Here is a 24,471-nt window from a genome sequence, read left to right as displayed (position 1 = left end):
CTTCAATGGAGGAAGCCATGATATATGTATGTCCTGACCCTATGCATGGTCTCACTCCAGCACCTTCCCTAGGTGGTGCCTCTACAATGTCAGAGCAGTGACCTCAACTAAGACCTCCATCCTCATAGCTGTCCTCATCCATCTGCTACTGCAATTTCTGTATGGTCTGATTTGGAGGATCTTGTAAGGGTCACTCTCCCAATCTCAGTCCCCCAGGCTATTACACTACTGCCTGAAATTCCACCACTGTGAATACTTTCTTCCTCTTTAGGCATTCTCTTTTTCAAAGATCACTCTTTTTCAAAGAGCTCAGAGAGTTAAGCCATAATGAGCCAGTAAGATGCTATTCGGGGTGAATTCATCAGATGCTTTTCTCTCAGCCACTCGACACGCCCTCAGAACCATGAATGGAGCACAGCAAATGCACTCCCAGAATTTGGGAAGTGTCTCCAGGGTGGTTGCTGCATTCCTATCTGCTTTCTCTTCACTTACTGTTCTGCTTCTTGTTCTTTAGACTTGATTTTCCCATCTGATCTCTCTCAACCACTTCCTTCAACTCCCCAGTGCGCACTCTGCTCAGGACTGCATTTCCTACAACCAGTCTGCCTCATTGTCAGTACATCAGGTGGACCACTGGCTCTTTGGGCCCCACCTACCACCGGGTGGCCTGAGACACAGAGGATATGAAGACTTGATGTGAGGCATGTGAAAGAGACTCTGAGAGTGAGTGATGTGGCACAGCTTTGTGGGCCCTGCAGATGGCCTGTGGTCTGAATGTGAAAGGACAAGTGGAAGGCGGGGAAGCGGAAATGAAAAAAGGATGTTTCCAGATTTGGCTTCACTGAAAAGTCAACTGATCCATTCCTCTGACTTGCGACACAGGAATTGGGAGGAAGACCCTTATAAAAGGGCAATGTAGGGGAAGGTGTTCAGCCAAATAACTGTTATTATGGGTTCTCAATAAGTAGAAATGATAATAATAATAATAATAATAAATGAATACATTTGGGTCTGTTGCTAGAAAGCTTGACAAGCATTTACACTTTTGCCCACCAGGCGGGTCGAAAGGGATGAGAAGAGGTAAAGTCACTGTTCCAGAGAGGGCTCCATTGTTGGAGGACACGGAGTGCTGTTATGTGGGGAAACTGCAGTCAGCACCGGTCTGTAATATCAAAGTGTCTAGTGTGCAAGTCTAATGTGCAAGTGACAAGGGCTGAGGCTATAAAGGCTCGCAGAGGCTGCATTTTTGGTAAGGAGTAAACTTTAGCTTTTAGCAATGTGGAGCAAAAGGAAGGTAATACTGACCAATAAGTAAGTCTTTAATTACTACCTAATAGAGGCTAAAATTCCCAAAAGGCTAAGGTAAGCAGATATGGTCACCCAACGGTCCTTATACCCTCTTGAGGATTAGTTATTCGCCTGATTTGGCTCAGACATCACCTCCTCAGGAAGCCTTCCCTGGTTTATTTGGATGGACCTCATTAGCACCTTAGTGTGGTGAGCACAGCTTCTGGGGCTGCCCCTTTCATAGCATGTACACTCTAAATCTTCACAGCTGCTGGGCTTGGTTGGTAGGACTGGTCATTGGCCTGCAGTAGGTGCTCAACATGTGTTGAAGGGAATTTCCCTTTGACCTCCTAACTCTTTCATCTACTACCCAATGTGTCTCCTTTGCTTTACAGCAAAATGTCTTGAAAAGAGCTGTCCATACTCACTGTCTCTACTTCTCATCCCACTTTCTTCTCATTCTCTCTTGAAACCACATCACTTAGGATCCCTCCTCTCCTCTATAGTGACACTGTTTTTTGTTAGTGCCACTACTGAGCACTAATTGCCAAATTCAGTGGGGACTTAGCAGTGTTTCTCTTAATCCCAGCAACACATTGAACCACCTATTCCAAACCTTTAAACATCTTCTCTTGACTCTGAGACATCTTTATACCTTGGTTCTCCTACCTCAGCAGCTCTTCTTAGGCCCATCTGCAGGTTTCTCTTCATCTCCTTCACCTGCAAATGTGCAAGATCCCTGCAGCAAAGCTTTGAACTTCTCTTTCAACTCATTTCCCAGGTGACCTTATCTGGTCCTATGACCTAAAATACCCATCTTTAGACTGGCAGCTCCCTGTCGATACCTTTAGCCTCAAACTCTCCCTTAAATTCCAGACTCATTTTTCCAACATGCTTCTCAACATCTTTATGTGAAAGTTTATTCAGCATCTTAAACCTAACATATCTAAAACCAGACAACAAACACAAAAGTGTTCTTTGCTCTTCCCCATCTCCTCCATCTCAATAAATGGCATTTATATTTGGCCAGCTGTTTTGGCTAAACACCTAACAACATCCTTGCTTCCTTTCTTTCTCACATACCCACCCCTTTTTTTCTTCCCCTTCTTTTCCAAGGGAGAGGAAAGGAGATAGAGAAACAGACTACTACATGTGCCCTAAGCAGGATCCACCCAGCAACTTCGATGATTTGCCCATCTGGGGTCACACTCACAACCAAGCTATCTTTAGCACCTGAGGTGGAGGCTCCACGAAGCCATGCTCAGCACCTGGGGCCCATGTGTTCAAACCAATCCAGCCATGGCAGCGGGAGGGGTGGAGAAGGAAACAGTCACTTCTTTACCGGGAATCGAACCCAGTACATCCACACACCTGGCTGATGCTCTTCAGCTGAGCTAACCAGCCAGGGCCACACCCACATCTAATTCATCAGCAAACCCTCTCTGCCTACCTTTGAAATATATCCAGAATCCAACTACTCTCTACCACCTCCACCAACTCACAGGCTCCAGGCTGCCCTCATCTCTCACCTGGATTACTGCAATAGCTTCCTATTCAATTCCACCGTGACCTTCCCACTTTTGACCCCAAAGACAGTGGCAAGAAACATTTTAAAGCATAAGAAAGCTCATACTCATTTTGTCAAAACCTCCCAAAGATGCAGCCTCCTCTCCTCTAACCATACCTTCTGCTCCTCTCCCTCCTCTGCCTACTGCAGACCAACTACTCTGGCCTCTGTGCTGTCCCTCAATCTGCCAAGATGCTCCCTCCTTAATCCCTCTTACCTTATGATTTCCTCTACATCAAACAAACACTCCTCCCCACAATATCCACAAGAATCATTTTTTTACTTTCCTTGGGCCTCTGCTTAAATGTCATCTCTTCAGAGAGGCCTTTCCTTGTTTCTTTTTTAAAAAATTGTTTTTTTCTCTCTCCATGAGAGCAAGGAATTTCTTGTTTTGTTTACTACTGAATCTCCAGAATCTAAAACTCAATAACTGTATTAATGAAAGAATAAATGGGGGAGGGTATCTCTAAACAAGGTAGGAAGCACTAACATAAGGGCATTATTTCAAAATTGTGAAAGACAATTTTCTTAATGAAACTGCGTGAGTTTTTGTTGTGGTGATGGTGGCGGTTTCTTTTTTGTTGTTATTAATCTTTATATTAAACTCAGAACTGCTCACTAGTTAACCCTGCCAGCAAATATGAGTTTCCCCTACTGCTGCTGTGATCACTCTGATAGCATCAACCAGGAAATGAAATCTTAATCATAGCATCTGCCACACACTTTTCACTTACAAGCCCACAGATGAAACTCCAGCTAGGCAACCTTGTTTCACTAAAATATGGTTTGACCCAATAACTGGAGGCTGGTGCTCACAGCACATCGTTCTGCTCAACGCTGTGTAATCTTGACAAGCTTCAAGGTTTATAGCACCCTAACCTTTAACTTAAACAGAACAGCATGTGCTGGCCTATGTACTTAGCAACCCACAACCACTTGTGATACAGAAGTCTATCTGGAGGCTTTCCAGTGTTATTGCCTCAGTTCCTTGCCAGGCGAGAACAGAAAAGATTTTTTAAATCTTTTGGGACCTACGAGTACCACTATTATTACCATCTTACAACCTAATGGCACTTCATGTTGATGGAGAGAAAAAATGAGACAAGTCAGATCAGATCCAGCTTGGCCTACTCATGAACACATGAGCAGGGGAATGCAAGGGAGAGGAGCAAGTTTCTTCATTTCCCAGGGGACTAGGAAGAAGGAACCATAGAACCTTGGGGTCTTGGAGGAGACGGCACTCAGTCAGATGGCTGTATGTCAACAACAGCCCAAGAGTGTGGTAGAGCTCCCACCCTGCTTCCTGTCCCAAGCTGCTAGGCTGTAGTGTGACTTCCAGGTACCTGACTAGGCCAGGCGATCCCAATATGGGACCCTGTGAAAAGCGATTAACATTCCAGAGCAAATGTGTTACCGCAAGAAAGGCCACTTTCAGGAGCACCTGGCGGCCACTGAGCCAGGTGCAGGTTGGTCTCTGTGACCTCAGGGAGTCACTTGCAGATTGTATGTCAACAGGTGAGAGCAGCAGTCACTGGAGCAGGCAATTTTATTGATGGAATTGGGTTTACAAATTACCCTCAAAACACACTAAAGTGAAATATTAAATTCCCTATTTCCTAGCGAACCCCTTCTGGATTGGAAAGAAGGGAAGGCAAGCAGCACCTTTCCTAACACCCACAACCCCAGGACCGTAATACCTATTCAGAGTAGGCTGAGGGTTTTTAGGATCGACTACGGTGAAGGTTCGCTGTACAGATGCAAACTAAAAATACATCAAATAGCTTGATCAAATGAGATCTAAAAGTGATTACTACAAGCTGGAAGACTCAAAAAATAACTACAGACTGGTTCTTAGTGTGCTGGAAACTTCTTTTAATGAACTGAAGAATAAGAACCAACTATGCTTTAGAAACCACAACACTACCAATATCTTTCAGCATCCACATTCTGGTGGTAATTTGGGTCAGAGGTGCTCTCCTTGATCTCATATAGGCTTGAATGCTTGAATGATTGGCTATACACAATGGTCCTCAATTCTAGATACACATTAGAATGACCAATTACATATCCCAGTCTCTATAGATGGGATCCAGGCAATAGTGCTTGTAAAGATCCCCTCAATGATTCAGAAAGACCAGGAATGAGAAGAAGCATGATGAGAGAAAAGGGATCTTGGGGCTCATTTAGTCCAGGGTTTCTCAAAACTTGTCTGGTCATAAGAATCACTGGGTGACTCATCTTATACTATAGACTACAAGGCACCTTGCCCTCCAGAATCTGATTCAGTAGACCTGGAACAGGGCCTTGGAATCTATATAGTTTTTACAAGCACCACATGAGATTTTGATGGCCAGGAAAATTTGTAAAACCCTGATTCACTACACCCCCTCATCTTATAGAGGCAGGCTGGTATGACTCCCATGTGTAAGAGCCTCAGAGGTAGAGCTACTACTCCTGGTGCACCTTACTATTGTCCTCAGAGCCCGATGCACACAGTAGGTGCTTAATAAATAATTTTTGCATGAATAAATGAGATAATGGAAAAGCAGTCAACCAGTTTCAAATTTTTGATTTGGCCTTTTAATGATCACATAATCTTGGCCAAGACTCAAGACTTTGATCTTTCATATTAAATGAAGATAAGACTATTCCACCTACTGCCATAAGGAGCAGATAAAATATTGTTTTCAAGTAATTTTTGTACAAAATTTCAGACATACATTAAGTATTGTCAATATAAGCATAGAAATTAAGGGCCAGATGTGAGAACAGTCTCACTTCAGAGTTCATGAATGGCAGAACTAGACCTAGCCCAAAGTTTCCTAATTCCCAGCCAGAATCACTCACCTCCCTGCTCCTGGGCATGGAATTTTCTTGTAAGTGACCAAGCTAAAATACTTCACCCAAACTAGTGCAGTAGCACTATATCTTCAAGGAAGCTACTTTTCTTCAGATCTCTCCAGAAGCTCATAGTTCTCAGAATTGAGCTTCAAGCCCCTCCTTGATGAGAAACCAACAGCCACATCACCCCAATGGAAAGTTAAGATTCCTACATTTTTCTAGTGGAGCAAAGTGCAGGCAGGGAGAATGGAGTTGTGCACCTGCTGGTGCCTGCATGAAGACAAGCCCCACTAGGAGAAAGAAATACCATGGCAAGAGTGGTCTTTAAGCTGTGGACTTGGTAATTGAACCCTCTCAAAACTGACATCCAAGGCAATTACATGAGAGAAACGCACTGTAACAGGAATCAGAATGGTCAAGGCAACTTCAAGTACTCTGATTAGTCTATTTTTATAATAATCTTTCAGCATATGTATGCTAAGTGAATATACATACTACAAACTGAATCATGGAAAAATTGTCATGTTAATGAGTTTGTTGGGGAAGAACCTGAGATCAAGACTGTCCTGAAGATCTACTGTGGCAGCCTATTTTCTAAGGCAGCCAACAATGTTTTTGGTTTTACTAGATCTCTCTCGTCTACTTTTTGAAGGGTAAAATAAAAGTTACAAACCACAGCCTGACCAGGCGGTGGTGCAGTGGATAGAGCGTCGGACTGGGATGCCGAGGACCCAGGTTCGAGACCCTGAGGTCGCCAGCTTGAGCGTGGGCTCATCTGGTTAGAGTAAAAGCTCACCAGCTTGAACCTAAGGTCGCTGGCTCCAGCAAGGGGTTACTCGGTCTGCTGAAAGCCTGCGGTCAAGGCACATATGAGAAAGCAGTCAATGAACAACTAAGGTGTCGCAATGTGCAACGAAAAACTAATGATTGATGCTTCTCATCTGTCTCCATTCCTATCTGTCTGTCCCTGTCTATTCCTCTCTCTGACTCACTCTCTGTCTCTGTAAAAAAATAAAACAAATAAATAAAATTTAAAAAAAAAAGTTACAAACCACAGAGTAAGAACCAGGCATAGGAAGTCTATGGATTGCCCACAAAGCTTGTAACCTTATCACAAGGCCTTTGAGATGCCAGTGAAAAGCTGACACCTTTAAAAGGTAAGTCCACATGTTCCTGACCCAGAACATTAAGGCAAATATAGTTGCTGACCTAGCTCCTAACAGTGATGGGAGGAGCATAATGTCAGTGCAGAGCACACTTAGATGAGCTGAGAGAGCTCAGCCATTGTACCTGCCCTTTATGCTGGTTGAGAGCTGGGAACAGGCTAAGTTTCTTTTTTCCCTTTAATGATCCTGTTACTTGAGAAGATCATGATGGTTAAATGAAATAATGATATAAAGAGCATAGTCTCTAGTACATACTAAGGTATCAATAAATGTTTAGTTTCTTATGCCTGGCTTAAAATAAATATACAATGTTTATAGAAAGAAGAAATCCCCATCTGTGCTAGAACACAGCTCTAAATATTTTAGTAGTTATATTTCAAATGACAGTGAGAGGTCAGTATTACTCCTGAGTGCTTACCAGTCTCTCTCTTCCTCTACATTTTCTTCTCTTTCTTGATCCTATTCTTTCTCAGGCTTAAGTTGTCATAAGCATGGAAGTAGAGCACAAATGACACATGTATTCCATATTTGACCTAGACCATAAGTCTAAAAACATCAAGTTCCCACTTACAAATTCATGCAAGTCCTATTGATCACTTCTTTTTCTCTAAGTGTTAGTAAAGTATGCATTTAGTAACCTACATTGGATTAACATCAGATTTGATGGTCCAGGGTTTACAGACTTCTCCATTCTCCTTGATTTCCTAAAAATGCAGGGCAATTTAGGACAATCCATCTGTGTGAGTAAATCAGACTCACATAAAGATTAGGCTATATTAAAGCTATTGTATAGAAAAGCTTGTATAAAAGCTCAAGCATATTTCCTATGAAACACTGGTTATTCATCCAAATCTATTTGCAGTTTAGTATCTAGAAAGACGCATACAATTTGGAGAGATTAATATACTCCCTGTCTGAGAGTTCACACATACCCAGTGGTACCCAGAGAGGAGGCCTGCAGAGTTCCCATTTAATATTTTTACTGAAATGTGTGACTCTGGCAATTGAAATAAGAGTTGGCCTTATACTGGTGACAAACAATTTCAGGATAGTAAAGAGCACTATATGCCTACCTGGCCCCAGTTCTGGATCTTCTAATGTGGTGAAAATTCAGCACACATTTGGGCTTCCAGTTGGGAAATATGTTACCTTAGGAGATCTGCCATGACAAAGTAGGAGCCATAAACTGATTTTCCTGGACTTCTTTGGTGCTAGATCCAGGCCTATGGCCCAAGCTTGGGACCATTAGATACCCTTGGTCAAATAAGGTACATTTCAAATGGAAAGAGAGAGATGAGAAGAAAGAAATCTCCATGTGGAACCCACACTGACAATGGGTGGAACATGGCAGAAAGTCACCCAGCACCCAGAGGTGGTGGGAGGACAGGCCAGTGCTCATGTCCCACGTGAAGACTCATGCCTGCTTCCAGCAACAATAGTGCTGCATTTCCAGTGGAGACGCTACCAGTGCAATTTGGGAATTGCTTCTGGTCACAGGGCCACCTAGTCAGAGCACGTGGTCCTTCTGGAGGCTCTATCGCCACCTACTGTTATTTAGTAGAAAAATTCTTTTTCTACTTGACTACTTAAGGATGATTCTGCTATTTACAACGAGGTACTGTAACTGATTAACAGATATAACCGCCTTAGACAAGTTATTCACCTCTATGACCCTCAATTTTCACAGCAAAAAATGAGGGCTTTTGTCTAAACCACCTCTAAAGTGCTTTCTAGTCCCAAAAGTCTGTATTTATTTAATACTTCCAGCTGATTTTTCAAGGTGCTTTTCAGGCCAATTGATAGACCAGCCTTCAGAGATCTTGCAATTTGGAAAAAGAAAAAAAAAAGCACACCATGTTTCAAAAAGCAATTTTTATCTCTTAGAAGTGACTGTCCTGCATTGTTCACAGTGGCCAAGACATGGGAACAACCAAAAAACCCTTCAATAGATGACTGGATAAAGAAGATGTGTTACATATATACTATGGAATACTACTCAGCCATAAGAAATTATGACATCGGATCATTTACAACAACATTGATGGACCTTGATAACATTATACTGAGTGAAATAAGTAAATCAGAAAAAACTAAGAACTGTATGATTCCATACATAGGTGGGACATAAAAATGCGACTACGAGACATGGACAAGAATGTGGTGGTTGGTGGGGAGGGAAAGGGGAGTGGGGGTAGAGGAGGGGCACAAAGAAAACCAGATAGAAGGTGACAGAAGACAATTTGACTTTGGGTGATGGGTATGCAACATAATTAAATGTCAAAATAACCTGAGATGTTTTCTCTGAATTTATGTACCCTGATTTATTAATGTAACCCCATTAAAATTAATAAAAAAGAAAAGAAGTGACTGTGTTTCCATGGCATCATGATCCCTCTTACTCAGCAAGCATTACCAACAATGTGTTGGGTCAGCTTCATCTCCATTGAGGAAGCACTCAGTATCACTACAGGAAACAAAGGACTTGGAGAGAAATTAACATTTTTGACTGCTGGTGAAATAAGCACCAGCTTAGGCACAGTCATGCACATGAATGTCTCATTGTAATCTTCAGAGTAACTCAGAGATAAAAATTATAATTTTCATTCTAGAAAACAGAGACTCAAAAGCCACGGGATATCTATTCAAGTTCAAGTAGTAAGTGAGTGGTAGAGCAAAGACTCAGTCAGGGGTCAGGGGTCAGGAACCTATGGCTCACGAGCCAGATGTGGCTCTTTTGATGGCTGCATCTGGCTCACAGACAAATCTTTAATAAAAAAAAAATAATGTTAAAAATATAAAACATTCTCATGTTTTACAATCCATTTATTTCCTACCACTCATGTTCATGGTTGCAGGTGGCTGGAGCCAATCACAGCTGTCCTCCAGGAAACACCAAATTTTTATTGGATAATGCATAACGTACATGGGTTGTTGTATGGCTCTCATGGAATTACATTTTAAAATATGTGGTGTTTATGACTCTCTCAGCCAAAAAGCTTCCTGACCCCTGGTCTAGGTCTTCTCTCTGCAAGTTTATGGTGTGGCCTAACACTCAGAGTAAAATTGGTCAGAAGACTTCATCTCCATGCTCATTACCAAGTCTTCTTAAAATTGTCTTTTAAAATTAAGGGCAAGTTGTTTTTGCCTGAATAACCTAAGAAAGTTCTAATAAGGCTCACGATGAGCTTCTTGGGAGAATGGAATCTTAAAGAGAATTTCAAAGATGGGAAGAAAGTCAGATGCACACCAAGAATACAAAGACTCAATAAGGAAAAATACAATCTTGTTTCTTAATACCATCCCTCCCACCTTTTTAATAATCTCTCCTATTAACCCAATTCATTTACTAAAAACAGAAAACAAAATGAAAGTCTAGCATTCTAATATATGTGACGCTCTAGCAGGAAACTACTAAATTTTATTAAGGCCATATCATACATGAAAGCAAAGAGGGAAAGCATGGAGCCTGTTTCACATATTGTTACAAATCTGTAATGTTAGAATAAAAGGGAAAACTGATTCCTACCAATTATGAAAATGTACAGGATTAAATCAATATCTCTGCCAGATCTGACCAACATCTGGTCTGCAGCAGGGGCCAAATAGATCTCATTTGGGATATTTATGAAAAGTAACTTCTAAAACATAAATCAGGACTATAAAATCATCATCTGATTACCAAAAATTTTAAAAGCAGAGAAGAAAGCGTATTCAAGTGTGAAATATGGTTTTGGAGAAGGGAGGAGGCAGGCAGCTTTAGCACAGACAAGAAGTGAAATTCAAAGAGCAAGAAGAGGGAGGGATGAACGTCTCCTGCAGAAAATTTAGGCTGTGCCTTTCTGGACATGGTGCATGGTGAGGAGTCAAAGCAATTAGCCATTTCATCCCAGCGCTTCTCATAACCCAACACTTTCATTTCAACTGATGTTTGAGACCAGCCGAAAAGAGGCTTGAGCCTTATTAATCCAAATAAGCATTTGTTTCTTTTCTACCTGGATGTGGTCTTAACCCAAGGAAACCCAAACAAAAACTTAAAACGCAAGTATAAGAGAAAGAAAATATTGGTGTATTTAGAAGTAAATAGGATATATAGACATAGAAATTTGGTTTAGACATTTGTAATTTGTTACACAAAGATAAACTGAAGGCTCTGGACTGCTGAATCTGCCCTGAGGATCCATGTCAGGAAGATCATGTGAGTTCTTGGAGCCTTCGTGCTCTTCATCCCCCATCCCATAATAGACAAATTCAGGTCATAGAGAGGTCTCATTTTCTCAGTTTCAAGGCATGTCTCACCCTGGCCAGTTAGCTCAGTCAGTTAGAGCAATGGTCCCCAACCTTTTTTGGGCCACGGACTGATTTAATGTCAGAAAATATTTTCATGGACCGGCCTTTAGGATGGGACGGATAAATGTATCAGGTAACCGAGACAAGCGTCAAGAGTGAGTCTTCGATGGATGTAACAGAGGGAATCTGGTCATTTTTAAAAAATAAAACATCGTTCAGACTTAAATATAAATAAAATGGAAATAATGTAAGTTATTTATTCTTTCTCTGCAGACCAGTACCAAATGGCCCACGGACCGGTATCCGGTCCGTGGCCCAGGGGTTGGGGACCACTGAGTTAGAGCATCATCCCCAAACACCACAGAATGCTTAATCTTAGACTCAACCTAGATAGATTTCTCTGATTACATGATTTTTAATTAGATCATTTCAACATTCTGTGCTTCCATCTCTTCCCGAATCATGAAGAGATTTACAATAATCCTTTTTTTTAGTAGGGTGGGCAGGGGTGGGGCAGTGAGATTTGATAGGGGGAAAAAATGGCTCAAATAACTGTCTTTGCAGAAATCTTTTTACTGGCTGGACATAAAAGCACCCAAAACCATTTTTAAAATTTTTTCTAGTTTCAATATATAAAATTAAATGAAGAAATTAATTTGACAAGTATTTTTAGCACTCACTCTCTGTCATGTACTCTAGTAGAAGTGAAGGACGTAGGATGAAAAAGATAATGTTATCTTCTTTGAGGGACTGTCCAGTTTAGTCAGAAGGATAAGAAATATAAAGAGATTATTTCAATGTACTATGGTGATAGAAATGGAAAATTTATGCTCAGCTGTGGGGGCACAGAGGAAGTGTGAGATCAAGAACAACTTCCTGGGAGAAGCACTACCTGAACTAGACCCAGAAGAGTAATCTGGAGTGAGCCAGGGGAAAAAGGGGCTTCCAGGGAAGGGAAAAGGCTTGAGCTAATCGGCGGCCTGGCCGGTGGACAGGACTAAAGGTAGCTCAGTGCTTCTGAGTGTACTGAGAAGTGGAAAATGACAGAAGATGATTCCAGAATGTTCAGATCAGAGAGAACCTTATATTCTATGTTAACGGGAAGACATAGCTTTTTGGGAGAAGTTCATTCAGCAAACAAAGGACTAAACATCATTGCTATTTAGGAAGTCTAGAAAATGCCAGAAGATTTCATTTTCCACCTGCCAAAATAGCAAGGCAGGGACAATGCTGATCGTATTTTATCCACTCAGATGTAGTTACAGCCTAAAGTGCTTATAAGGTACCCAGAGTCCAAAATGGCTTAAGGCAACAAATGAGGCTAAAAGAAAAAATAGGTGGAAGATGAAATTTGGAATATTGTAATTAGTCTGGGTAGTGAAAAATGATGATGTAGAGTAGGCCAGAATCATAAGAGGCAGCCAGTCAAGGTCCTCTTTCCTCTGTAGGAAGTTACTGATGTGTGTGTGTGTGTGTGGGGGGGAGATAAGGAGCATCAGCTCATATTTGCATCACTTTAGCTGTTCATTGATTGTTTCTCATACCTGCCTTGACCCCTTGCTCAAGCCAGCAACCTTGTGCTTAAGCCTTTGACCTTGGGCTTTAAGCCAGCAACCTCATCATGTTGATGATCCTGCACTCAAAAAACTGACAACCCTGCACTCAAGCTGGCAAGCTTGTGCTCAAGCAGAATGAGCCTACACTTAAGCTGGTGACTTTGGGGTTTCAAATCTGGGACTTCAGCATCCCAAGTCAATTATGGAGTTGCTGATGTCTGTTGGTTTGTTGTTGGTTGGTTGGCTTTGAATTAATGTAAGATAGAGGATTATTCTGAAATTTTTAGTTAGCTACTACTTCTCTTCCTCAACAAATCAGTCCTTGTAAACTGAGTGCCTCTCATTATGTAGCAATTTCCTCTTAAACATTTTTATGAACTTTCCCTAAATTGCATTAGCAAGGAAGATAGATGACAATCTTTAGTGCCATTTTTCAGGTGAGAACACTGGAATTCCCCTCCAGAAAGGATGACTACTTCATCTCAGTCACCCAACCACCCATTGGTGAGCAGAGCAAGTTTTAGAATCCTGCCTTCTGACCTAAATGCAGTCACTCCCCAGTGACATTGTTTGAAAGTTTGAAATAATTAGTAACTTATGAACAGAAAGACTAAACAGTATTGGCTTAATTATTTTGTCTGGTTTCAGGTACACAGAGTCCACACACAGACCTGCATTTCAGAGATTCCAGACTAACATAGAGGAAGAGAAGAAAGAAAGCAGCTTTATTCACACAGAGAAGAATTCAAAATCTGTGTGACTTTGGGCATGTTACCTGATGCTTATAAGTATCAGTTTTCTTATCTGTAGATTGGGGAAATAAAATAATCCTCACAAAAAATAAAAGTAATAGAATAAAAGCATTTTAGGAGAGTATCTGGTATTAAGTGTTATGTCAATGGTCACTGTCGGTGAAATAAGTTTATAAATATGATGTATATGTTTGCTCGCTTATATTTTGCACTGAATGTGGGAGACAGGCTGTAAACCAGCAAAGTCATTATAGTCTAAGGCTTAGTTTTAAGACTAAGCCTTTCCCGCCCTTTTAATACTAAGATCTTCTCAACACTAAGCTTTTCCCCAAACCCTTGACTGTTGTTGCATGATGTGGGGTGGTGCACTCTTATAAGAAATTCCATTTATGCCTCAAATAAGTAGCTTTGTATCAGAGACTTCCTTATTTGTATATTGGATTAAAGGTTTTGATTTCTACACTATAAAATGGGGCAGACCAGAGGCTCGCTCTCTTGGTTCCTGAAATTAGCATTGCAGCAGAGAGGCAGCCAAGATGGCTGAGTGCTGAAGGAGAAGCCAGTTTGTGCAGAGAGAAGGAGATGGGGAACAGAAGTGAATAAGGCTGGTGAGGTACAAACCTTTGATTCTAGGAATACTCGAATAAGTCAGTGGCTTTGGGAGCCCTGAATGGAAAGGGAAGTGTTTTCCCACTGTGTGTATTTCTCGCCCGCAGGGTGCGAGCTAGGATTAAATGTAATGGCCCACCACTTCTTGGCTCCATTACTGTCTGTCCGAATCAAACCTGAACCTGCACAGGCCAGGCGGCTGTGATGGTGGCTGTGGCTACTGGCTTTACAGTCACTATCACAAATATGAGCTTGATTCTGTACCAATTTATACACCCTTTGTCCCAGAGCACAATACTAAATTTTTTTCAGCAAATCTACAGAAAGTTTTGTCCTATATATACTTTGAAAGATTTCAAAATATCAAAAGCTCACCTTTGGCTCACAGTGATGCATCTATACTTTCTAAGCACCTAGTAACCTGTTGGAATAATGTTCTAATGCTGCCATAAGCTAGTTTATTATTAATTTCCCTCCTCTGATCAAGACAGAGAGGATACAAATCATTGATCACCAGCAATTGCTTTTCCATGCTTAGGATGTGATTAAATGGTCTGCAATGTTGAAAAAGAGATGATTACTAGGAGAAAAGTGATAAAACAGATGTTTAATAAAGAATACAATTTCCCAGTGACTGAAGTAGTAGTTTTGCCCATGAGAATTAGCTAAACAATACATTCTTCCCTCAAGGTCTTGAGAGGCATTCTGCTCCCATTCACTTGCCCCTGGAAGAAAAGCCCAACACCCTCAGGAAGTCATGAATTATTCTGTTTATTACCCTAGTCTGTAATGTACTCTATATCTTAAGTATACAGATTTTAAAGTTAAAATCCAGTATATTTCTTAATGCTTTCTTGGTCTAGGAGTCTAACAAGCAGTACCACACCTTTCATGAACTTTAATGACAACTTCAGCAAGCTGTTTGCTCTCTCACTCAAAAAACCGAGAATGAAATATAATATCATCATGCAAACCCTCTGTTGCTATAGTTTCAAGGGAAGTTACCAAGAGCTCTTCCCAAGTGACTTTTTGCTAGAAGAGTCTACAGTCTAGTAACCAGAAGTGAACCTCAGGGTATGTCAATATTTTCTTTTTGGGGGGCTAAAAATCAATAAAATTAAAAGGGAATGAAGGGATGAGTAGAAAAAAATAAAACAAGAGACCTGAAATAACACAGCATTATTCAAATGACCTAACATATTCCATGTTGTATAAAGGAATGTAAATATCACCCACGTGACCAGAAACTTGAAGAAAGCACAGAACAAATTATTTGCTATTGGATTTTTGTTTAATATCCGTAAGAAGCTTTCAAACAATTCCTTCATTACTCCCCCATCCCCCAAAATATAAAGATGCTGAGTCCACCACCTTAGGTTATTGGGCTTCATTTTTGGAATTATATACATGAAAAGGAATTAAGATACTTTTGATAGAAAAAAATTGTGATGTGAATAATGAGGAGGACATAGAACTGAAAAATTTGTAAGAAGGGCCTTCTCATACTTCACCTACTGAGAAATAATTCTAAATTAAGCTTCTAGTTGCCAGGAGTTAACATTCTGAAGCATTTAAATTCCAAATGGGAATTTTTCAACTAATTTCAAAAGAGTCTGCCATGCTCTTTCAAAGTAAATTATAATCATTAAGCAAACATTTTGACCTAACTTCTGAGCACATGGGAAGATTGTACTTCTTGGCTCTCTTGTGTTGGGTGAAAACAGTGACTAGCTCTGACCAGTAACTTCTGAGCAGAAATGACATACATCACATTTGAGTTGTTCATTTAATCCCTGGAATCATTCCCCAGAAATTTCATGTTACCTCTGCTGCGATACTGGCAATACTTTAGATGACTGCTCTGTCATCCTGGATCCACAGATGAGTACAAGCATGAGAAGAAGCATCTTGTTAATGTGCAATGGAAATGTAACATATGAGAGAAATAAGACTTCATTGTTTTAGGTCAATGAAATTTGGAATTTTGTTACAGAGCATAACCTAACCCATGCTGATTGATACGCTTTTGATAACTGCACAAACTCTAACTCGCTGAGATAACTTCCCTCATTCAGGACCATTGTTCCTTCTTACTACCTATCTCTTCCCTCCTACTAATTCAGCCATAGCACAATTCAATCTTAAAATCTCTAATGTACTGTGCTTAATAAATTTGATGTTGACAGAACACAATAATTTATGGCCAGTATCTTAATTTATTTATTGGGGACTTTATCAACCTATACTATTTGCAGCCTGTAAATTTTTAATGGGTTTATAGTGGGATTATTCATTTATCCCTGTGTGTAAAATGGGTTATTTATAACTCACCTGTGTCATGATCAGACATCAGAATCAGGATCTCACTAATAGTGAGACTACTAATTGTGAAAACAAAATATGTTCTCTTGTACTTTGCAAAATCCTTTGCCATAGCAATGACAGCACATTTTATTAAATTTAGATTACTGGGTTTGAATCTAATTTAGATCACTAATTTGCCTAACACTTTACAATATCATAAGCATAGGATAGGGAGGAAGAATATTAAAATGAATAAAAAAATATTTTATTCTTCTCTCTGATAAAATAATAAAGATATATTTTTCCAGAATCCTCAGTATTCTGGAAATGAAATCTAAATGCCTATTTTAGGGTATTCCCAGATTATGCATTTATCAGAGTTCTTTGATTACAAGCAACAGAATCTATCTTTGGATAACAAGAAAAAAGAAGGATGTTGTTGTGATGATATGTAAAAGCTCACAGGCACTAGAAGAAGGCTGAATAACATAGCTAAAAATGTGCAGGCATCAAGAAGTTCTCTGATGTGTCTTCACAAGAAGAATGGGCTAGGCTGCCTTACCGGGTACTTCTAATGAAAAAAATGCATTGGGCCTTTAGTTATTCTCTTCAAGGTTTAAAGTCAAAGAGAAATTATAATTGCTGATTGCAAAGCTTAGGTCACACATTCATATTAGGTCTACACCAGGTGATGGGAAGAAAAATCTGGGAGGAAGAAACTTTAGCTTACAAAGTAGAAGAAGAGGACCCCTAATTTATCATCCTAACCAAATGGTATGCATTTTGGAGAAATAATGTTTATTCCCCAAAAGGAAGTCAAAGTTGCTATTAATAGAGGAGATGTTTGCTGGAGATATATATAAAATATCTACTATAATCTACATAAAAGTATTTTATGAAGGCTTTATTGAAAGCTTCCATAAGTTAACATGTACCAGGATATGTACATAATCCATTTAATTCTGTAATACAGTGTATCAATCAGAATATAGTCAATGAAAAGAAATCACTCTGGGTGTTTCAAGAAGAAAGAGACTTAATTGCCCTGGCCTGTTGGCTCATCAGTAGAGCATCGCCATAGTATGTGCAAGTCCTGGGTTCAATTCCTGCTCAGGGCACCAGGAGAAGCGACCATCTACTCCACCCCTCCTTCTTCCCCTTTTCTTTCTCTCTTCTCCCCTCCCACAGCCATGGCTTGAATGGTTCAACAATTTGGCCTGGCACACTATGAATGGTTTCATGGCCTCACCTCAGAAGTTGAAATAGCTCAGTTGCCGAGCAATAAAGCAGCAGCCCCAGATGAACAGAGCATCCCGAGTGGATCCCTGTCTGGACACATGTGAGAGTCTCTCTCTGTCTTCTTGCCTCCCGACTGTCCCTTAATAAAAATAAGTAAATAAATAAAAGACTTAATTCAGAGAACTAGAGGCTTACTCAACCATCAACATACAGAAATCAGAAAGTGCAAAATGCAGAAAACTACCACCAAAAATATCATCAGCCTTTAACACTTAAAGTGTGTAATTTTCAGGAGATACCTGCAAGCCAATGGCAACACTTTCAGGTGTGTCATCTGCCAAAGCCTGAGACCTACCTTCCTCTGCCACAGAAGAAATAGTGGCTTTGCGTATGCCTTTCCAAGTCTCACACCTCTGTTTGGTGAACTCGTAACTTGGAACCCTGCTGAAATGATTCTGGGACAAGCAGTTCTCAGGCTTTCAGGTCCTCTGATTCAGTAAACAATTCTGAAAAAGGAAAATGGTACTGTTTCCAACAGACTATCCAGTACTGAATAAATAACTCATTGTTTGGTCTTTTTTTTTTTTCTTTTAGAAACCATCACATACTGGAAATTTTATGTAAAATTGGGACTTTAAAGTTATTAATCCCTCTCATACCTTTCTAAGTAGGTCTTTATAATTCAAGAGTATATTCTTCCATCTACTATTTCTTCTCTCATTCATTCAATAAATATTGGGTATCTACCATGTCCCAGACATTGAACTAATACATGTGTTGGAGATGTAAGTTAAAAGCACAGGTCTTTCCTTTGGGAATCTTACAGCCTACACAAATGACTAAAATATGTGTTCACGGTACAATAAAATAGAGGGAAGGAAAGAAGACTCTCCAGAGAAGATGACTTTTTCAACTAAAATTTGAAGGATGACTAGGCTACCTTTAGGTAGTTAAGAGTAGGGATGATATTTTGGTTGTTTTTCATCTGTACAGGAGTTCTGTTCACCTTTCCTGGCACCAGCATTTCACTATTTTGAGTATCTGGTAGGCCAACCAAGTTTTCCTTCATATACTTCATTTTCAAATGCTTTATTTTTCCACACTCATTTTTACAAATAAACACTAAACTTGTTTTTACAACTTCCAAGGGCATTTTGATTAAGATTGCCTTATACTTGATTAGATGACAGTTTCTTTTTTTTAAACCAGATGACAGTTTACTCTCCAAACCTCAAAAATAAAACCAAGAATTTATCAGAACAATTAGACAGCATCTAGTTAGCCCTTATTTGATGCCTTTTGTATATATTTTTTGCTTTTTAAGTCTGGTTCTCCGCAGTTTTTAAAATACTAAATCTACTATAAGTTATTGGTATGGAATGCTCTGTATTAGTTTTTCCTAGAACATACTGTGTTCTTTGATTTATTGATGTATGCCTTTTCTTTTAGGAAAAGTTTTCTTCTATAATAGCTTTAAATATATTTTCTGCGTTATATTTTCTCTCTTTAAGGAATACTAATTTTGCATGTGTCGAACTTCCCATGTTCATTTAGTGGAATTTTCATCAATCATTTTCTCTAGAATTGATTTTACACTTATTTCCTTTGTAGTTTATTTTCTCAATCCTAGCACAGTGTTACTATACTTTCTGGTCAATTCTCATCTTAAAATATTTTATATTTTTCTTTGTGTCATTAGTTTTCTTTTTATCTCCTTTCATTCATATGACCCACAATCTCTTCTTTAAATAACTGTATCACTATTCAGAATTTATTTTTTTAATTTTTTAATTTTTTTTTTCCCCCTGAAGCTGGAAACGGGGAGAGACAGTCAGACAGACTCCCACATGCGCCCGACCGGGATCCACCCGGCACACCCACCAGGGGGCGACACTCTGCCTACCAGGGGGCAGCGATGATCTGCCCCTCCAGGGCGTCGCTCTGTTGTGACCAGAGCCACTCTAGCGACTGGGGCAGAGGCCAAGGAACCATCTCCAGCGCCCGGGCCATCTTTGCTCCAATGGAGCCTCGCTGTGGGAGGGAAAGAGAGAGACAGAGAGGAAGGAGAGGGGGAGGGGTGGAGAAGCAGATGGGTGCTTCTCCTGTGTGCCCTGGCCGGGAATCGAATCCGGAACTTCTGCACGCCAGGCCGGCACTCTACCACTGAGCCAACCGGCCAGGGCCCAGAATTTATTTTTTTAAACAGATCATATTGTATATAATTTCACTAAAGTATTTAAGATCTTCCTTTATTTTTGGGAAATGATTCCTCATGTGGATGTATATATTCTTCATCTTCCTTTTGATTATCTTTCTGTACTGATTTCCTTCTGCAAAGTTTCACACACATTTCTCATCTTTCTGTTTATTTTTTTATGATTTTAATTTATTGTGTTTACATAGATTCAAGTGTCCCAACAAATATATCTACCCCAACCCCCATGTTCATCTTACCCCCCCTTATGCCCTCTCCCCCCAATGCCTTTCCCCATTCCCTCCAGGATTTGCTGTCCAGTTCTCTATAATGCTGTGTTATGTATATATAATTTCACTAATCTCTTTTCCTTCTCTGATCCCATCTTTTCTTCCACTTTCCCTCTGACTGCTTTCTCTCTGGTCCCTTTGATCCCACCTCTGTCTCTATTCCATTACCCAGTTCACATTGTTCATTGGATTTCTCAAATGAGTGAGGTCATATGATATTTTTCTTTCTCTGCCTGGCTTATTTCACTTAGCATAATAGTTTCCAGGTCCATCCATGTTGTTGCAAAAGGTAAGATTTCTTTCTTCCTCACAGCCACATAGTATTTCATTATGTATATGCATCACTGCTTTTTAATCCACTCGTCCACTGATGGTCACATGAGATATTTTCAGACCTTGGCTATTGTAAACAGTGCTGCAATAAACATGGGGGTGCATTTCTTCTTTTGAATCAGTAATTTGGTATTCATAGAATATAGTCCTAGAAGTGGGATATCTGGGTCAAAGGGCAGTTCCATTTTTAACTTTTTGAGGAATCTTCATACTGTTTTCCACAGTGACTGCACCAGTCTGCATTCTCACCAGCAGTGCAGGAGGGTTACCTTTTCTCCACACTTTCGCCAGCATTTATTCTGTGTTGTTTTGTTAATGAGCGCCATTCTGATAGGTGTCAGGTGGTATCTCATTGTGGTTTTACTTTGCATTTCTCTAATGATTAGTAATGTTGAATATTTTTAAATATGCCTATCGGCCACCTGTATGACCTCTTTGGAGAAGTGTCTATACATTTCCTTTGTCTATTTATTTATTTAATTAATTATGTTTACATAGATTTTAGGGTCACCCCGAATGCATCCCCTCTCCCCTCTATTCCCCTCAACATCTCTCTTTTCCCCCTCCCTACAGTGCCCTCCCCCCTTCCTTTCAGGTTATCCCATCCTATCATCCCCTTTCCCTCTATCTTCTTTTCCTCTGATCCCTTTGATCCCTCCTCTGTCTCAATTCTGTTCCTCAGTTCTCATTATTCCTTGGATTCCTCAAATGAGTGAGGTCATATGATATTTTTCTTTCTCTGCCTGGCTTATTTCACTCAACATAATAGTTTCCAAGTCCCTCCATATTGTTGCAAAAGGTAATATTTCCTTCTTTTTCATAGCCCCATAGTATTCCATTGTATATATGTACCACAGCTTTTTAATCCACTAGTCCACTGACAATACCACCTCACAACAGTCAGAATGGCACTCATTAACAAAACAACACATGATAGGTGCTGGCGAGGATGTGGAGAAAGGGGAACCCTCCTGTACTGCTGGTGGAAATGCAGACTGGTGCAGCCACTGTGGAAAACAGTATGGAGATTCCTCAAAAAATTAGAAATGTAACTGCCCTTTGACCCAGCCATCCCACTTATAGTAATATATCCCAAGGATACCATATCACCGACTGAAAAAAGAAATGCACCCCCATGTTTATGGCAGCACTGTTCACAATAGCAAAGATCTGGAAACAGCCCAAGTGTCATTTGCCTATTTTTTTATTGGATTGTTTACCTTCTTGGTGTTGAGTTTTACAAGTTCTTTATAAATTTTGGTTATTAACCCCTTATCAGACGTATTGGTGAATATATTCTCCCATTGTATGGGTTCTTTTTATTTTGTTAATGGTGTCTTTTGCTGTGCAATAGATTTTTAGTTTGATATAGTCCCATTTATTCATCCTGTCCTTTATTTCTCTTGTCCATGGAGATAAATCAGCAAAAATATTGCTACAAAAGATATTGGAGAGTTTACTGCCTATGTTTTCTTCCAAGATGTTTATGGTTTCATGACTTACATTTAAGTCTTTTATCCATTTTGAGTTTATTTTTGTGAATGGTATAAGTTGGTGATGCAGTTTCATTTTTTTGCAAGTATCTGTCCAATTTTCCCAACACCATTTGTTAAAGAGGCTGTCTTTACTCTATTGTATGCTCTTACCTCCTTTGTCAAATATCAATTGTCCATAAAGATATGGGTTTATTTATGGGTTCTCTGTTCTGTTCCATTGATCTGTATGCCTGTTTTTATGCCAGTACTAAGCTGTTTTGAGTACAATGGCCTTGTAGTATAACTTGATATCAAGAAGTGTGATATCTCCCACTTTATTCTTCTTTTTCAGAATTGCTAAAGCTATTCATGTTTTTTTATGGTTCCATATAAATTTTTGGAATATTTGTTCTATATCTCTCAAGTATGTCATTGCTTTTTTAATGGGAATCACATTGAATTTATAGATTGCTTTGGGTAATATAAACATTTTAATGATGTCTATTCTTCCTACCCATGAAGACAGTATATGCTTCCACTTGTTTGTATCTTCCTTGATTTCCTTTATCAATGTTTTATAAGTTTTTGAGTACAAGTCTTTAACCTCTTTTGTTAAATTTACTCCTAGGTACTTTATTTTTTAGGTTGCAATAGTGAAAGTGATTGTTTTTTTAATTTCTCTTTCAGACAGTTCATTGTTGATGGATAAAAATGCCACTGATTTATGAATATTGATTTTATATCCTGCCACCTTGCCAAATTCATTTATCAGGTCCAATAGTTTTTTGAGACAGAGGGAGAGAAGATGGCAGCGGAGTAGGCGGATGCACAGACGCCCAGCTCTCAACACCAAACTGGAATACAAATCAATTTAGAAAAAATCAGCATGAAAAACCAACACTGAACTGCAAGAACAGCTCTCAAAAACCAAGGAGCAAAGAGGAAGCCACAATAATCCTGGTAAGGAGTGCCTGAATCTCCTCTGCTTACAGGAACAGAAGGAGGGGGGTGAGGCTGAGAGCCCAGAGAGGATTTCACAGAGGAAAAAGAGCAGAAACTACTGCTCACAGCCACTTACCTGGCGACCAGGGAGCAAGGTGGGTTGAAAAGACCAGCTTATCTCCCAAGTGGAAAAGACAGGGAGAGGGACAGACTGTGAGGGGCTAAGGTATGCAAGAAACGAAATAAAAAAGCTGACTCATTCGTGCTGGAGGCGGCCATAGCTGGGGGAGGGACTGAACCTTTCACAAAATAGAGCTGAAGTGCTTCCGGATCAGAGATCTCTGGACATCTATCCAGCTCCAATCAGCACAACAAGACACAGCTGAAAACAAGAAGTGGGGAGGAGGGGCAGTAACTCAGGTCTCCATGGAGATCTGAGATACACCTCCCCCTACTGAAGCTGAGAAAAAACCCTGCCCCCAGTGAGATTAGTTGGTGGAAGAGACCTTCAGCGTCTCAGGTTACACCCACAGCATTCCTGGATACAGTTTCAAGGAATCCCCCTGCTGAGATCAGTTAACAAGACTATCACCTGTTAAGAAAACAAACAAATCAAGACTTCAAAGCTGCCCAAATCCGAAAGTGGATTACAAATAATAGCTGATACCAACCCACGAAGACCTAAAAATAACACAACTGAAAACTGGAGGCAGACAACACCAAGCCTAGCCTCAACCAACTCGACAAATAAAAATAAAAAAAAAAAAGAAGATGAGAAGACAAAGGAGTGCAATCCAAATGAAACCACCAGAGACACCTTCGAGAGATGAACTGAGTGATATGGAAATAATCAAACTTCCAGATGCGGAGTTCAAAATAATGATTGTAAGGATGCTTAGGGATCTTAGAACAACAATGGAGGGACAGTTTGAAAACCTAAATAAAGAAATAGCAAGTATAAAAAAGAATCAGTTGGAGACAACAAATACAATATCAGAAATAAAGACCACAATGGAAGGAATTAAAAACAGGATAGATAGAGCAGAGGATCGAATCAGCGAGTTAGAAGACAACTGGAATGAAGGCATGAAAGCAGAGAAGAAAAGAGAAAAAAGACTCAAAAAGTCAGAGGAAACTCTTAGAGAGCTCTGTGACAACATGAAGAGAAATAACATCCTGAAGGGGTTCCTGAAGAAGAAGAAAAAGAACAAGGGATAGAGACTTTGTTCAATCATATCATAGCTGAAAACTTCCCTAAATTAATGCAAGAGAAACTCTCACAAATCCAAGAAGCACAGAGGACTCCATTAAAGAGAAACCCAAAGAAACCTACACCAAGACACATCATAATAGTTTTTTGACTGAGACTTTAGGGTTTTCTATGTACAGTATCATATCATCAGCAAATAATGATAGTTTTACTTCTTCTTTTCCAATTTGGATGCCTTTTATCTCTTTTTCTTGTTTTATTGCTGTGGCTAGGACTTCCAGTACTATGTTGAATAAGACTGGTGAAAGGGGGCACGCACCCCTACCTTGTTCCTGATCTTAAGGGGATTGCTTTTAATTTTTGCCCATTGAGTATAATGTTGGCTGTGGGTTTGTCATAGATGGTCTTTATCACATTGA

The 24,471-nt window shown here is 39.9% G+C and overlaps 1 long non-coding RNA gene across 1 annotated transcript in view; it reads right to left on the bottom strand.

Moving 5' to 3' along the window:
• The window catches only part of LOC136393263 (uncharacterized), a 29,011-nt gene extending 5,466 nt beyond the window's left edge, over nt 1–23,545 (bottom strand). The window contains exons 1-2 of the long non-coding RNA XR_010749067.1: nt 22,979–23,545; nt 17,619–17,747 (exon numbers count right to left, since the gene is read on the bottom strand). This is a non-coding gene — a long non-coding RNA (uncharacterized lncRNA). The remainder of the gene's footprint in view (nt 1–17,618; nt 17,748–22,978) is intronic.
• Between the last annotated feature and the right edge of the window lie 926 nt (nt 23,546–24,471).

Source organism: Saccopteryx leptura, chromosome 2, assembly GCF_036850995.1.
Source record: "Saccopteryx leptura isolate mSacLep1 chromosome 2, mSacLep1_pri_phased_curated, whole genome shotgun sequence".
NCBI classification, from domain to species: domain Eukaryota; kingdom Metazoa; phylum Chordata; class Mammalia; order Chiroptera; family Emballonuridae; genus Saccopteryx; species Saccopteryx leptura.
This window is presented reverse-complemented; position numbering and strand designations above follow the sequence as displayed.